Raw genomic sequence first — 15,791 nt, 5'->3', positions numbered from 1 at the left:
CAAACTGCATACTTCCCTCCACCCCTTCCATGCTACCTGACCCCCTACTACCTGGCCTCCCTTGTTTCCTCCACCACCTGCCCATTTTACTACTTCTTCCACTGCCCCCCACCAGCAGCAATAGTTGGGGGTGAGGGGGAGAGGCTAATTTAAGATGATTCTCCAATACTTAGATTCTGTACTTGGAAAATTATAATAAATGTATACATTTTTCCATGCATAGAATCTAATTATTGGGGAGTTGGCTTAGAATCCGGTAAGTACCATAACTTAATAGTCTCAGTTCAGAGGAGCTGCTTACATCCTTAACATCATGCACCTGTGTAAGTGTTTGCAGGCTAAAGGCCTTGGGTGTGAATGGAGCCATTCACTTGAGTAAAATTGCACAACACAAATTTTCTAGGCTTGGGGTTTAAACTGGTAATAGCAAATTGCAAAGTACCTTGATTTTCATTTATTACTACCATCGTTTTATGAAGACACTTTTTTGTAACCTTTTATATTCAAAGGCTTAAACAGATAGGTGAAGTTAAGGGAGGCTTTTCAAATACTGAGGCATTTTAAAACCGGCTTTCAATTAGGTGCTCCTAAAGATTTCGTGCCAAAGAGTTTTCTGGTACTTTGTGGTGTTAATGCGTAGATGGCAGCCAACCTACACCCCTGTCCCTCCCCACATCAGGATTTATTCGCTCAGCTCTGGCAGCATCAAATACTGATTAAAAAAACAGCTAAACCTGGAGCAGCTTGTGTGTGCGCTGGCTGGCAGGAGGTTTGGGGTAGGGGGGACAAAAAATAGATCAGTGCGGGAGGGAGGGGTGGTAAAAAGAGCAGCCCTCAGCCTGGGGCCAGTCTTGGGGCTGTGCAGGAGAAGTAGACAGAAGTTCCATTCACCAGCTTGACCTTAATTGAATGAGTCTGATACTAGGTAGATCCAGGTTTATCTTAAATTGGTTTGTGTCATGGAATGTCTGTTCAGTTACAGGTTTAGATTGACTGCTGGTCACTGAGACTGGGTCTGTTTAAGCCTAAGGTTGGCACCAGGACAAGCTAAGTTTAAATCAAGTGTTCATTTTGAACCCAATTTAACCTCCCCAAATGTCTGTACTTAGCCTAATAATGAGGCTCACAGGCACCATTGTATTCCTTGTGTCTCCACTGGTAGGAGACTACATAATGGGATTTCTTCTAGAGTTCTCCTACAGCTTTCTTCATTTGATTAGCATGTGGCTAGTACCATATGTTTCAAGTGAGGTTAGTGCTGGATGTCACTTTCTTTTGTTCCCTAATTTACTCCAGAGTCTTCTGACTACTTCAGGGGACATAAATGCAGTTTGGGTTTTCTAAACCTGGGTGGAGTTTGCAGGTTGGCAGTTAGCAAAAATATCTTGTACTGTTTAAGCTGAATAAAGTTGTTCTGAAAGAGCACTGAGAGTTAGCCTGAAGCCCTCTAACATAATTGTGTAACCTCTCTTCTAACTAACTACATGGAGATTAACACTGATTTTAACAGGGCATATTTTAAGCATGTTTTATTGATGAATTTGTCAAATAATGCAATTAGAGGCATGAGGAAAACAATAATAGTGACTCTATATTGAATGGTTCCTTAATATTCTGTTTCTCAAACACAACTTTAGCAGTAGCTATCAATTCAGTACATTCTCAGGGCAGCTGGAGAGTACACTCGACTCTTTCAGAATCTTTGGGAATTATTAGTGTTTATTGCTGTTATGTATTTGAGGGGCTAAAATGTGTTGTAAACATCAGCATCAAAATGAAAGAAATAGGGATGCTTATCAGATGCAAGTTACTTTCTTGGTGATTTCTAAAAATGCACAACAGCAATGGAAATGTCTATTAGTTTAGTTTCATTCTAATGCTGATATAGTCAGAGATCTGTAAAGCCAAGGTGCTTTACTTCGACTCCTAAGTGCTTCAGATGAACCCATTGCTGTGAGCTTCAGTATTTGTTTCTCAGGGATATTTTTAGTAGGAAGATTGTTTGTTTGTTTGTTTGTTTTAAGTGGTGCTTATTGATTTCTTGTACTGTTAGTAAAAATAGTTTTTAAGTTCTACCCATGAAGAGAAATGGGCACCAGGCTTTGTTATTCATTCCTTAAAACACTAGAAAGCTGGCTCTCAAACAGTTGGGAAGATCAAAATCAAATCTTAGCAATACCTTTTCCACCATTGATTATGACACATCCAAAAAGGAAAGTGGAAAGCATTTAATTTACACACACTAAATCTGAACTAAAAGAATGTTTCAAGAGTCCAAACAATTATTAGTAGTTAATCACTTTTCTGTAACTAATTACAAAGACAACCTTTCTACTGTCTTCAGCTTAGGTGGTTAAAATCTGACATTCCTGTGACTTGCTTGCTGAGGGCACCACCAATATCTTTTAGTCTTTGACCAGGAAACACCATGAATTCTGCTGAGTGATCTTGTTCTTTCTTTCATTTGGAAGAGAGCACTAATAATACTCCAAGCCTCTGACATTTCCCCCCCCCCCCCCCATAAAACACTCAGAACTTTTTGCTGGTTTTAACACCGTCTTGTTCTAGTGCTATGCCTCATCTATTTGCCTCAAGGAGTCTCCCTGCTTTCTGTGGTGTGGTTTGGGTGCCTGCATATTTATTTCTAGAGCTACTGAGGCAGTTCATTTCTAGATTGCTGTCTCTTTCAGATATAACCTGGGATAACTGTTCCCAAGTATGCAAAGCCTGGCTGCATTATCAGCTAATTTATAGGCTTAGATTTTCTAAGGTACACAGCGATTTAGGTGGCCAGATCTTGTTAGAAATCAATGAGATGTATGCCTATATTCATTGAGACTCTTTTAAAATCCCAATTTTTCTCAAATATTTTGGACTGTTGATATTTGTATTATAGTCTAGGTATTAGAAACCTTTATACTAGAGTGAAACTTTTATCTTGTTTATTCAGCTATCCTATGTAACTTGTAGTGGTTTGAATAATGATGATAAATGGAATTCTTGCTATGAGAGAGTCATATTGTGGTTGTGTGGGTTTCTTGTGTCAAATTGTGATAAAATACAGCTTGATGAGCTTCTATGCCATTTAATAAATGGAAAAGTCAGTCATTTATATGTGCTTCTAAAATAATTTTAAACTGTATAAAATCATTCCATGAGAAACCAGTGAATGTTCCATTGACTCTAGCTGGAATTTCACCTGTTTGTGCAAAGGCTGGAATTAAGTGGTTAGAAGCTTGGTCATAAAATATACACGTCTTTTCTAATCTTGGATACATACCACCATCTCAAGCTGTGCCAGTCAACTTTCTTCCTTACTTTGTTTAGGCTTGAAAGCTCTTTGCTCTTGCTCTTGACCTTAAATGCTTTTGTTTCTGCTTTTACCACTGATTTAATTTCCACCAACTTTTCCATTTGTTTCCTAAGCTTCCTCCAGTCCTCTTGCTTTCCTTCTTTCACGTTATTCTCACCTTTTGGCTTCTAATCTTCAGACTTCCCTCTTCACTGCAAATAGGTCCCATGCCGTGTCCTGAAGCCTCCAAATCCCATCACTTCTTCCAGACAAACTACCACTTTATCACCAGCAGTCCCTCGCCACCCCCTCCCCTCCCCTCCTCTTTTTTTTTTTTTTTGTCTCCTTGTATAAATTGTGATGCTGTCTTGTCTTATGTTTGTTTGCCTTATGGGCCTCAATCCTGCAAACTGCTGCATGAGTAGTTCCACAACTTCAGTAGACTGTGTGTATGTTAAGTGTGTTGTTAAGTCGTTTTAGGATTGATGCCTTGGATTGCAAACTTTTCAGGGAAGAGAATTGTTTTACTCAAGTTTTGTATGTTAGTTTTTTATAGAAATTAATCTAAAATAATTTTCAAACTGTTTCCAGGCCAAGGCTTTGAACAAGATGCATTGCTTAGCTTGTGTGTGTGTGTATAATATACATGCATTGGCTTTCTTTATGCCAAAGAGGAAACATTTTTCAGATGCCTTGCATGTAGAAAAACAAATCGGTGCAAGCAATATATTTTATTGAAGACAACAGTGTAAGTTATTTATTAGGTTCCCTTTAATAGTTTGAAATTTGACAATCTAATTCTGTGAATGACGTACACCCTCCTTACCTTTATACTAGAGCTAAAATCTTCAGCTGCCTATACGTGTGCTTAAGGGGGAGAGGGGTGTTTTTATTAGAGCAGTTCCTGGAGAGTCTCTCTAATTAAAATGTCTCGCCCTCATGTGTATTAAGCTCCCGTAGGTTTAAAAATGGCTACAGGATGCTTTATGTAAACCTCATTTGATGAGGTTTAGATAAAGCACCCCAGTAGCCACTTTTTAAGCCTGTAGGGGCTTATATATATAATGATGAGGCGACACTGGAGTGTTCTAATTAGAATGAGGACCAGCACATGTATAGACACTCTATGTATGAAAAGAGGACCACGCAGTTCTTCAGTACAGAGAGGAGTCAGCTGATCACAGAGAAGGAACAAGGAGATCCTGAGAGCTAATCCTTGTGGATGCGACTTTGTGGTGTGCAGTACAGCCTATTCTTATTTATTTTTTTTCTTTCCCAAGGGTGCTTAGGGATTTTGATGCAAGACATGGATGCAGTGGTCCCTCTAGCCTAGTGTCTAGTCCATGACTGCAACTAGTGGCATGAGAGCAGGCAGCAGTTATACAATAACCGGTTTACTGGGAAAGTTTCTACCTATCTCTCTTTAAATGATGGCTTATGCACTGAAGGATGAGGGACAATGCCCCAACAGGTTTTTTATCTTCTTTTAAACCTTAGTCGTGTAACACTGGAAGTTTGTATTAACAATCAAAATTTTAGTTCTCTTTTGAATTCTTCTAGGCTCTTAGCTTCCATGGCAGATGGTTTACTTTTCTGCCTCAGTTTTTTCTCATTTGTAAACCAGAGATACCAGCAGCCTCTCAGGTTTTTTTGTGAGGATTAATTAGCAAATGTTTGTACGGCCTTTTGAAGATGTAAAACACTATATAAATGCTAAGTATTATTATTATTATTACTGCCAGCTGGTTCATTGTTATTGCAGCAATAAAAGTTCCAGTGCTCATGACAGCATTATCCTTGTTCTAGATGTTGGTTGGCTTTTGTGGTTATCAGACTCCTAAGAGTTTCTGCCTTTCCATTGCTTCATATAAGGAAATCGTCTATTAAGATTTTAAACAAGATAAGTAGCATATGCTGAAGGTCACATATTTGTGCACCACATAGTTCTTCTTACAATCAAGTTTGCATTCCAAAATACATTTGAGGCAGTCTAGCAATCTTTCTTCATGCTCTGACATCATCTTTCCATACTAAACCTAGTGCCGCAGTCATAAGAAAAGAGCAAATAATGGAGACATTTAGGATGGTATTGAAAGTAATGATCTAGATTATGCTGAGCTTTAACATGTAAACCAGATGAAATGAGAAGAGCAATTTTTTTCTGTGATCTAATCATTGTGAAATAGCCAAGTGGTTTCAAAACTAGTGAATCTTTTTATTTGGATAGAATAAGACCTTTTTAGACTCTGTCAGTATCAGCATCATACAGTACCAACGAGGTTGTGGATTATTCCATGCAGTATGTAAATTAACTGGAAGAGAGCCAGTAACAGTTGTGTGCATGATATTTGTATGTAAGAGATGGATTTCAGTTATTTCCTGGCATTTGGTTTTTCCCTTTTGGAAATATTTGTGATTGGAAGTGTAGGGAAATAGACATGGTATTAATCACAATTACCCTTTAGGTTTTTTAGGTCTTTTGGTTTGTTGCTGAGCTATTTTTATTAACATTCTAGTGCTTATCTCATATAAACAGCTTGTTAAAAGAGGATGTGAATATTTAAAAAAAAAAAAAAAAAGTCCCTGGTTTTCAAATAGTGAGGAAGAGAAAGGAAGATTGATTCAAACAGGCTTGAAGGTAGATCAGCCTTTTTTTTAATTAGTGAAATAGATAAAAATTGTACTGAGGCTACTGAAGTATTAGTTGGGTTATCAGTTCTTGGTCTTACAGAAAATCTTTTATTAACTTTTAAATAGTACAATAAGAACAAAAACCATTGAGATTAAAATAAATTTACACTTAGGAGAACTGTCTTGGAAAGCTAATGAAAATCTTCCCCAGTAATCTCTGTTCAAGAATACTAAAAGGAGCAGGGAGAGAGAATGAATTAATTGCTACAGAAGGAACAACCTAATTTTGCTAAGGATCTGATAAGAAAAAAAGGTTGCTGAGTAATTTTATGAGAAAATAGAATACTGTTTGGATATTGGGTAAGGGTTAATGATGAGATGATAATTTTGTTTTGAAGGCAATTTTGTAATAAAGTTTGAAATGGAAGTATATAATGGCTAGGAATAATAGAGCATTTGCTGTGATCTGTTCCAGCATTCTTAGTGTGTGTTATGACATTTTGATTTTGATGTGCACGTCAGGTATAAATCTTGGGGACTTTTTGGAGTTTTTTATTGTTTGTGTGCGCGCGTTTGTGCATGCGCTTTTTCACTTTAACCCATGTCATTAGAAAATGGCTGTCAAAAGTGATCAACTACTAATTACATTTTAGACTTGAGATCCAAGCTGGTCCACGTCAACAGGACTTCTGTTTGATATCAATGGTTATTGGATCAAGTCCACATTGATTAGGTACTATTGACAGAAGAGTGATTGAGTAATCATTTAGTAGATTTCAGGGGTTATGATCATCTTGATAATTTGAAATCATGACTATGCTAAACATGATTTATAAAGGTGGGGGGAACTATCAGGTATATCTGACTTCATTATAAAGTCTAAGCAAATTTTCAGGCCATCTAATATGAAGCAGCAACAAAAAAGGCAAAAGTGTATTTTTATTTTTTCTTTAGCTAGTCTGTTGTTTGATTAAAAGAACTTGGCCTGTGCGAATAGGGAAGTATTTAATTCAGATTCAGATTTGGTCAATTCAGAGGACAGTGATTTCCCCCATGGCTGCCCTGCCCGGCTCCATCCCCCGCCCAGCCCCAGCCTCCGGGCACTTTTTTTGAAAAGCCCTGCACTCACTGGGTGTAGCAGAGGCTGCGGGGGCCTCCTGGCAGAACCTCCTTGCGAAGACCCTGTGCCCCAATCACTCGGCCCCAGCAGTCCGGGAATCAAAAAACCCCCACAAAAACCACACTTACTGGCAATAGCAGTGGTTGTGGGGGCTCCGGAGCCACATGGCACAGCCCCCTCATGCAGCCTCCACCTTCTGCCCAGCCCTGCCCCCAAAGACTGCCCTGCCCTCAGCATCCCAGCAATTTAATTAAAAACAAGCCCCACACTCACGGGCTCTGGCAGCGGGGATCAGGTCCTCTGGGTGCTCGGGGCAGCTGGGATCGAACCCTCTGCCTGGCACCCGTGCGGCAGCTGCCCCATGGCATGGGTGCAGTGAGACTCGGCAGGGCACTGTGCACTGCCTTGGAGCTGGGGCCACTGGAGCTGAGACACGAGGAGCTGCTCCAGCTCCCAGAGCCCCAAGCTTTCCTGTGGCACAGCTGGAGGAGCCATGGGAGAACCTGCAATCGCCTGGCTGCGCCTGTCTCTCCCCAGCCAGTCTGAATCTCTGAATCAATTCGGAGGCTTCAGCTTCAATTCAGGCCTTTTAATGGGTCTCCTGATTCGATTCAGACTGGGCCGCTGAATTGAGCCGAATCTTCTCTGAATCAAATCAGTGACCGACAATTCGCACAGCCCTACTGTGAAGTGAAAAAGAAGCCTTTTTTTTCTTTCAAATAGTGTTACACTTGGGTCTGTCTGTAATCAATCGAGCAAATCATTTAAAACGGGGGTCTGAATGCATTTTTTGGGTCCTTTTAGCAGCTTTATCTCTAAGTATGTTCAGTAACTAATAGAGGAACTTGTTTTTTTACAATTCAGTAAGTACTTCTAGTGCATGAAACTGGTAACCTTTATTTTTGCAGTAGAAGTGTTACTATAAAAAAGCTTTTTCTGGTTGTTAGAATGCCTAGACAGACAATACACTTAGTTGTATAATTTTTATCAGTTTTGTATGTTGAATGGAAAAAAATTGTTCTGCTGGGCTAGTTGGTTGCAGTAGATGTTATGATAGTGCATTGCTACTAGCTGGAGTGGGGAGAAGTAGGTCATAGCTTCTTTACATTGAGCTATTAGCTACCCCTGGATGAAAGCAAACCGACACCAGCTACACAGGTGTAACCTATACCTGTGTAGTTTTACCATTATTTTTCCTGGGGTAATTCTACATCTGATGCATGTAAGTTACACTTTGTGTCCTGAGCCCATTGTTTACATCAGCTTAAAGGCTGATTATATTTGGATGATATCTAAGGCTAGAATTTTTTTTTTTTTGTATTTTTATCTAGCACATCAGAACAGTGATGGGAATACTAGTGTTTCTTCCATATATTATGCTTTATGATGTTGACTACCTTTTGAAGTATAAAAAATCTGCCTAAGGGATCCTCGTATCAAAGAAAAGTATGAAATGTAATTTTTAATAAGATTCTCAGATTCATTCATTGTGCATATGTGTTAATGGTGTGTGGTGGAACCTTGCTAATCCTTCATTTGTACAAAACATTGTCTCTCTTCCTACCTGTCAGAAAAATTAGTGGCAGAGTGCTGTAGTGAGGTATTTAGTGACTCTTGTATCACTACAATGTAATTATATTTACAAGAAATTTTACAATATATTTGCCTGCATTTTATTAAATGGCTATTGTCAAATGAATGACTAGAATTATACCATTTCTTTGTTCATTTACGCATTAACTTGTATCATTTAAGTACTTTTGCAGTAGGCCCCCCATTGGTTCACATGAATTAGTGACATTTTGTTGTGCTGTGCAAATTTATTAGGCAAGCCAAGGAATGATGTAGTTGACGAGAAGCTGCTGGCTTTCTGATTATGGCAGTTCTTTCCTGTGTTGCTTCTTCAGGATTTTGTATTTGGGATTGTAGCAAAAGGATAACATACCTACTTGACCTACTTAATGCATGCAGATCTGTGTCTGAGCTGTGGCTACGTGATCCAACCTTCGATAGGCAGCAAGGTGTTTTCTAATCCTTGTCTGACAGGCTGGCCATGATGTTATGTTGATTTGTTCAGATACTGCGCTCTTGGATTGGTATCTGTGCCCTTTTATATACGCATGGATCATTCCCGTATATTATCAGACTTTTTGATAAAACTTGAAAATTTACTCAGTTGCTAGTGGGGAAGGAGGGAGCTTCAGGATATGTCTACACTGCTGAGACTCCTGTGTAGCCAACTTGAGTACTCTCAGCTTCAGATGAGCTATCCCAACTGCTGGTAGCAATCTCACCACAGGAGCATGGAGCTCAGCATAAGCTAACACCCTGCCAAGAATCCCATTGACTTGTACTGCCACAGCCAGACTGTTTCTGGTCTCCGCACTCAATACATTTAATACCAGTGGGGATCTCTGTGCTGCACTGCAGTCTGTAGTTTACACATACCTTCAGACTCCAAGCTTTTTTTGCCTTTGCACCTGGTTATTGAAGAGCAGGTACAGTATAAAGCACGTGACTTCTCACTCAAACAGATATGCACAGTGGAATAAGAACTAAGGATTATCTTTTGGGTTATTCATAATTGTGCTGCGATTACTCCTTCATGCTCCAGTCAGGGATTGGGAACTTAGCATGTTGACACCATATAATCAAGTTCAGCAGAAGTTGATCACTTAAACATAGAGTCTATTTTTAAAACAGTTAATCTATAAAATCTGTTGGAGGCTAGCAGGGATCATTACATCATCTAGTTTAACCTCATGAATAACCTAAACAGAAATGTTGGCCTTCAGTTTCTTGTTGAAAGATGCAAACAAGATAAGCAAAATTCAGATTCTTTTCTTCTCTCCCCTTTATTTCTCTCCTTCCTACAAAATAGTTTTAGCCCACCTAAGTGTGTTTTTTGCCTTTCTGCTGTTCCTGATGTACTAAATCAGATTTTCATAAGATGCTCTAGTGAATTCTTTGTGGTTCTGGGATTTGAATATTGTGAAAAGAAGCAGGTGTACTGGGAGGCAACGTTACTTAGCAGCTGCTGCTGTTTTGTTGCTCAGCACAGAAAATATTTTCTGTTGTGTACATTGGGACCTTATGTACACAGGGAATGTTGACAGAGGAGCCCAAAAGTTAGGAAACCTGAGTTTTTTGGGGGTTTTCTTCCTTTGCCCCTGACTACTTTGCATCACCTTGGACAAGTCACTGATCCTTTCTGTACCTCATATTGCTCTTCTTCAGAATAGCTATGCTCTATCTCATGCAGATGTTATGAGGCTTAAGAATGGCTTGTAAAGTGCTTTGAGATTTGTTTGGGGGGGAAAAAAAAAACCTAAGTGCATACTTTTGTTAGTGATCAGTCGGATCACTCGTCCATAGGAGAAACTTTTTATGAGAAGGGCAGTAGGGAAGGTTCTGAGGTTCCTGCAAACCTTCACCTCAACAGAGAATTGTTTAGAGCAGTGCTTTCCAAACTTTTCCTCAGCATGGCCCCATTTATGACCCCACTTCCTCAGCATGGCCTCTCACTCCCAACCCACAGTCCCCCACAACCCCAGGCAGAGGCGACCTGAGCAGGGTGCAGGACCCAGGGCAAATCAGCCTGTGCAGGGCCCCGCCCCTGGATGCAAGGAAGTTGGTGGTGGATTCGGTGGCAGATGGGAGGGGTGCCAAGCGGCTGGATGTGAAGCTGGTGATACAGTGGATTTACCACGGCCACTCCTCCTGGCTCTATGGGGCCCAGGGCAGTCACCCTGCCTCGCACCCCCCTCCCCAAGGGACGGCCCTGACCCCAGGTACCCCGGCTGCCACCCATGGGAGGCTGCAAGTGCAGTGGAGCGCAGAGCCTGTCTCTCCCAACCCCATGGGCACCAATGCTAGAGTGGAGGATGTGGGGTACCTGCTGCAGGCTTGGGGCTTCCCACCCTGCTGCCCTCCCACCAGGGGCTCCGTGGCCCAGTGGGCAGGACCTGACTTCAGAGGGATGGAGCGCCATGCTGCCATGGCTTCCAAGCTGAGGCGCATCCTGCTTACCCGGCAGCAGCGTGAGCACAACTCTGCACTTCCACCACTGCCATGCCTCACCCTGGTGGCCATGGTAGTGCAGCACTCCCTCCAACAATTGGTCTCACGCACTGGGCTGCAGAGGTGACTGTTGGCCAGAGCTGGTTTGGCCTGGCTGCATCACCGCACTCTGCTGTGGGTGCACAAATCTCAGGGGGTATGTTTGTCATGACCCCATATGCTGATGTTGCAACCCCATTTGGGGTTGTGACACATACCTTGGGAACTGCTAGTTTAGGGGGACCAAGCCTCCCAATTTCTCAGATCTTGGGGTCCTTGTGAGAGGGAGCCATAGGATGCAGACAGACACAAAGCTTGCACTGTTCCCAGAATGTTGCTGATTGGGAACTGGTTCATAATTGTCCCAGTTTTAGAGGTGTCAGCATGTACCTTGCCAAGGGCATTACAGTGCTGCCAAATGACCATAATGACTGGGGGTTGTGGTTGTAAATAACCAGCCCAGCATGCATCTTGCACAGACTTCTGCTAATGCTGTGCAGTTTTTACCTGCAACACACATCTGCAACCATTAGCAATGTAAATTTTAAATGAACAGTTTCCAAGCAGCTTGGCCCTCTTCCCCACGTCCCCTACCCCCCAGCTCCAAATCAGCCTGGTGTGCTGCAAAAGTTGGCCAATTGCTGGGAATGGAATGAAATTGGACAATGATGTTTAAAGACAGTAGAGGCCTTGGGCAGTCCCTGAAATGCCTAACTCCCCCAGAATCCAGAAGCAGGGGTCCAGGCAGCTCCCCTTCCCAATTTAGTCACCCTTCCCCCTTTGCAAATAAGTCTGGGATGCTGTGGTCTAGGTCAGGTGCAGGGGTTAAAGCAGTAGAGTTTTGGCTGTGAGGAGGTGTGGGGACTGAGTGGTGAAGTGTGGGATGCCTGGAGGAACAATCGGGCACTACTTATGGGAAACTTGATGTCTATATGTACCACTGAACTGGTTTACAGAGGGCTAGTTCAAATTTAATACCCAACTATCCATGTGGACTTTTAAAACTATTCCAAGAGGCTTCAACTGTTCCAAATTGACTTGTACATCTGGGCTAGGGACAGACATTCAGAAAGCCTGAGCCTGAATTGATTCAATCTTTGCAGCTTAGTCTAACGTGGCTAGGCTGAACTGGTTTGAAACTAGACAGACATCCTCTCTGGACTGAGGAAATTCAGGCACATGCCTGCAGTGGCTCAGGCTAGGAAGTGTGTGTGTGGGGGGCGTTAGAGCAGCCCTCCCTTCCGTTCCATAGAGCTGAGCTGAGGGGAGCGTGTCCAGGCCCTGGCAGGACTCTCTCATAAGGGAGATCTGCCTGCACGGTCCCAGACGTTTCCCTGTTGACTGTTCAAGGAGCGGGAGTGTTGCCAGCTCCCAGCCCCAGGCCAGAACTCTCAGGCCAGGGGTGGGGGTGCAGTGCATGCATTTATTGATGATATGGAGCTTTTCAGTTTCTCTTCCTGCTTAATCATACAGTTTTCAGCAAACTGTCAGGCAAGCAAGCCAGCTGAGGGCTGATAGTGATAATAACAGTCTTTATCACCCAATTAGGAAAACTATGGCCTCTCTCCATTACTTCAAACTGCTTAAACAGCTTACTGGCTGACCTGTTGATTAGCTCCAAGCAGCCCTAAGAAGTCACTGTTCTGTCTGCCAGCCCCAGTGAAATTGGAGAGAGAGACATACACAAACACCTCTTGGCATGTGGTATGCTAGCTAATGCTTAGGGTCCCTGGGGGCTGGGGTCCATGCTGTGGAAGATGGAAGGGGGGGATTTCCTGCTTGAGCAGTGAAGGGATGAGGGTAGGGCGGTGGGGGGCTAGTCCCCTGCTGTGTCTGCAGTCTCTGCTGGAGCCTTACATGGCATTAGTTAGCATACCCTATGCTGGCTGTGGTCCAGGCTGTGGCAGAGAGGAGAAAGGCAGCTAGTGGTGAGGGGGAGGGGGGGCATGGGGAAGCCAGCAGAACCTGCTGTGCCTGCAAGTCTCTGCTAGAGCTGCAGCCAGGGAGCGGGGGGGGGGGGGGCAGCTCTGCTGTGAAGCAGAGAGCTCTGCCCAGCACAGAGAGCATCCTGGGATGTTGGGGGACTCTAATTTAACTTAAACCAGATCTGGGGTAGACATTGCATAAACCAGTTTGATCCAAATTAGTCAAGTCTGATACTACATTCAACCAGGTTTATCTCAGACTGGTTTCAGCCATTTTCAAACTGGTTTATGTGCACTGAACATCTGTTCTGATACAGGTTTAAACCAGTTTCTGATCACTTAAACCGGTTTATGTGTAATATCTGTCCCTAGCCTCCTGGCCTCATGTTGTTTACGCCACATTAATATGGTCTAGGTGTTATGTCCATCTGTACCCTTACATATGTAGAGACATGTTTTTGATCTAATAGTTGGCTTAGCAAGGCTTTAGCAAGATCTTGTCTGTGTTTGATTGGATCCTGTCATGTTTGCTACTAAGGAAGATTTGAGGTTTGATGCTTTTTTGTATCAGTATAACGCACTAGATTCCTAAGGGTTAGGTGGTGATGTGCCCCAGAAGTCCACCCTCCTTCACAAGGCTTCAGTGGAGGGATGACTTTGGTACACGGGGCAGGGGGCATAGTGTTGTTACAGATGGCACTGTCCTTCCTCACCTGTGTATGACCTCTTATGCACTTTATATGCTGAAGAAATGTTCTGGGCTAGTATTAGTACAATAATTCTGTATAAAATAAGAGGTCTGTATTGCCCTTCAGACCTTCCAGAGGCAAACAACAGTAGGAATGTTGCATGTTAGGAGCTTTGTGGTGTTTTGTGGCACAGAAACTTTCTTTTTCATAGGCTTTTGGGACAATGGTTTGTGCTTACTTAACTGAGAGCATGTTTGACTAGAATTCTCAATTCAACTTTGCATTCTCTGTTTTGTGGCTACATTCCCCCTTAATACTTTTGGAGACTAGCTGGATCATTTGTCAAGGAAAAGAAATTCTAGAAATTTTGGCCTCAATAGCCTTATCTCAATCCCCCCAGGGGGAATAACTAAATAAATCCTGTAGAGATCAGTTTCACAAAGTTTTCAGGCTTCCTACAGCAGTTCACTTGATTTGTTTTTCTTCTGGCATTAGTGTCTGTATCGGGGAAAAACAAAGGTGGTTATAGATGCAGCCTGCTTAGGCAATTAATATGTTCTAATCAATGGTGCGGTTAATTTGTTGTGCAGTTCTGATATTAGATATTTTCTAATGTAGCTACATCATAACAAAGTGTGTATGCCACTTGGGATGCAGATAACAGGGTTTTTTTCTCCATCCATCCTCTGATGTAGTTAGTATTTCTCATTGAAGTGATGGTAGTTACTGGTATCCTGGGTTTGAAGAGGCTGACTGACCTATTATCAGTCAGCTGACCTGATGTTTGACATCCTCTAATGCAGGGATTTGAAAAGTAACAGTATAAAGCTTGGTAAAGCATAGTGTTGCATTTGAAGTAAATTATCTCATTTAAAGGGGGCAAGATTCTGCAAACTCCTCAGCTGCTTAACTTTACTCACACAAAAGTTCATGTATGTTTAAACATGTGCAGAAATTTTTTAAATTGGTGTATACAAATCTGTAGTGCTTCAAAAACACAAAAACAAAATGAACAAGAAAATACCAAACTTTTTTTATTAATAGAACCTTGGGTTATCTAGTGAAATAATTTCAAATATACTTTTCACCACCCATACTATTTTTTCATTGCTCTCCATGAAGATTACATTAGATCAGATGGTAGGTGTGTGTGCATGCATGGGAGAAATGGACCACTGTATTTGCAGTGTTTAGGTTGCAAATATTACAGAGGAAAGCTTAAATATCTGACCAAAAAAAAAGCTTGGTGGGGGTGAGGGGTGTTAATGAGAACATTTCTACTTATTTTATGTAATATCTCTCTGAGTTTGAACTTCCTAACAGGACTCCCTCTTATACTTTTTTTTTCTGTGAGAATGAGAGTAGTTTATACTCCCTGATCATGTAAAAATTACTAAGAATTCTTAAACTGCTTACCATTTTATCCAGATAAAAACTTCAAGTTACAAATAAATTTTAGTTCATATAGATTGCTGTTGATTTTTTTTTTTTCAACTACATTCATTTCAACAGAATCCAGATGATAAGGTAGAAACTTAGAAGTTAAAAGTAGTGCTCACAGACAGATAACACACTCTGTAAAGTTATTATATCCCCATGAATTCAAGTTGGGGATTAACCTCTTTGTTTCAGATCTATTCACTTTATCAACAGCTGGGACCTCAGTATATCAATTTACATGCTTTTATGCAAAGATGTAATGTTGGATACTTAGAATACCAAAAGCTGATGAATGAAACTCAGTTAGGTCATGGTTGGTATCAGTATTGAATGTTGTCTCAAAATAGAATTAAACAATTTTCACTGGCACAGTTGTTATTGGGCTAACCACTGATCCAATTAAAATCTGTCACAAAATCCTGGTCGACTTTGGTAGGACTAAGAATAGGAACTTGTGTTCATGTTTTCAGTGATCAGTCTGAGGAACAGGCAGTGTCGATTAGTTCAGCCTTACATTTTTTTTGTAAAGATTAAAAAATTGAAAATGTTGAAGTTCGGAGAACGTCCCCTAAGTCTGTTTTAACATGGCAGGGCTATTGTAAGAAAGGTTCCACTTGCTTATTGACTGTGGTGCT

At 41.5% G+C, this 15,791-nt stretch overlaps 1 protein-coding gene across 5 annotated transcripts in view; it reads left to right on the top strand.

Moving 5' to 3' along the window:
• Window positions 1-15,791, top strand: part of EPS8 (epidermal growth factor receptor pathway substrate 8) — a 195,370-nt gene that overhangs the window by 4,970 nt on the left and 174,609 nt on the right. The window contains exon 1 of one of the 5 annotated variants that reach the window (XM_059726543.1): window positions 1,193-1,251. The exons of the other annotated variants lie outside the window; for them this stretch is intronic. The gene's annotated coding sequence lies outside the window, so the exon portion shown is untranslated. Of the gene's footprint in view, window positions 1-1,192; window positions 1,252-15,791 lie in introns of those variants that run through there. 5 annotated transcript variants of the gene reach the window in all.

The sequence above is a fragment of the Alligator mississippiensis genome, chromosome 4, assembly GCF_030867095.1.
Source record: "Alligator mississippiensis isolate rAllMis1 chromosome 4, rAllMis1, whole genome shotgun sequence".
NCBI classification, from domain to species: domain Eukaryota; kingdom Metazoa; phylum Chordata; order Crocodylia; family Alligatoridae; genus Alligator; species Alligator mississippiensis.
Note: the sequence above shows the minus strand (reverse complement) of the source record. Positions and strands in the feature narration are given on the sequence as shown.